The following is a 1234-nucleotide window of genomic DNA, read 5'->3' on the forward strand; positions in this document are numbered from 1 at the left end:
ATGGTCATGCACCATTACAAGGAACATAATATGAGCTGTGCAGGATGTTGTTTGCATTGGACGCAATTTAATCAGAAATGTTCCAAGGCACCTTTGTTTCTATAGCATGTTATACAATACTAATCGTGTCAAAGCAGCTTTACGCTGTTTAACAGGAGAAATGTGTGCTTATAATGCAAGAGGACGATAGAAAACAGTCCGTTTTTCAGTTAAATCAGTTCATCGTTGATTCAGGTTTTCCAGAGAGCCATGAAGAGAATGCATCTGTATTCATATTCTCTTCTGATCTGCCTTTATTACACAACTAGTTGTTTTGCAGTTAAACCAAAAGTCAAAGTAAAACAAGCCAGTGGATGACTACAAATTTGGCAATAAATATTGTTTCGTTACCAATTAGGGCATTTTTATAGTATGCTAACTAAGAGATCCCAGATCAAAATCCTAATGTGTTGCATAATAGTATTATGCACATGAAACACAAATGTCTTGTACAAATGTCTCATGTACACTGATTCATTGTGCATTATGATTCAGCCAGTATCAAAATAGTTTGCCATCCTCACATTATTTTTTATAAAGTGCTATGATAAAAATGATTAATTACTTACATACGTGTATATTTATCTACAATAAATCAAAACCGCTGTGTGTAATAACAAAGCAAACGCTGAACAAGATGTGTTTGATGATGGTCAGACAGCAGATGAGAAAGCATGCTAATTCTTCGAAACTTGACTTAATGGTGTGCATTAAAGCTTTTACTCCAAGCGGTGCAGGGTAAAATGCTGAGCTGTGTAGTGTGTGTCCTAATGGGCTTCATTGTGGCTGTATCTCTCTCTCCTGGAGCCCAGAGAATCGATTTCCTTGGTGCAGTGGTTTAGCCACCAAACTCGCTCACCTTGAGCTTCAGAAGCATTTATTAGAGGATGTCAACTTTCCTTCCTCCTCAGTTGAAGTCATTTCCTGTTTGTGTTTGTATCTGGTGGGCAGACTGTGGACTATGCATTACTACACCTTTAAGACGACTGTTCTATAGTTCAACCATAGTTCATCTCAGTATTGTCACCAGGCCTACTAAAGACCATTAAAATCATATGGTATAACCTTTAAATTATGCATAAGTTTACTATAAAAATCTTTTCTTTTTGGTGATAGTTCTTGCTAATACTAAGTTACTATTGCAGTAAACTCTTTTTTTCTTTTTAATATCATTTGATGCATGCAAACGAATAAG

This window comes from Carassius carassius, chromosome 13 (assembly GCF_963082965.1).
Source record: "Carassius carassius chromosome 13, fCarCar2.1, whole genome shotgun sequence".
Lineage (NCBI taxonomy): Eukaryota > Metazoa > Chordata > Actinopteri > Cypriniformes > Cyprinidae > Carassius > Carassius carassius.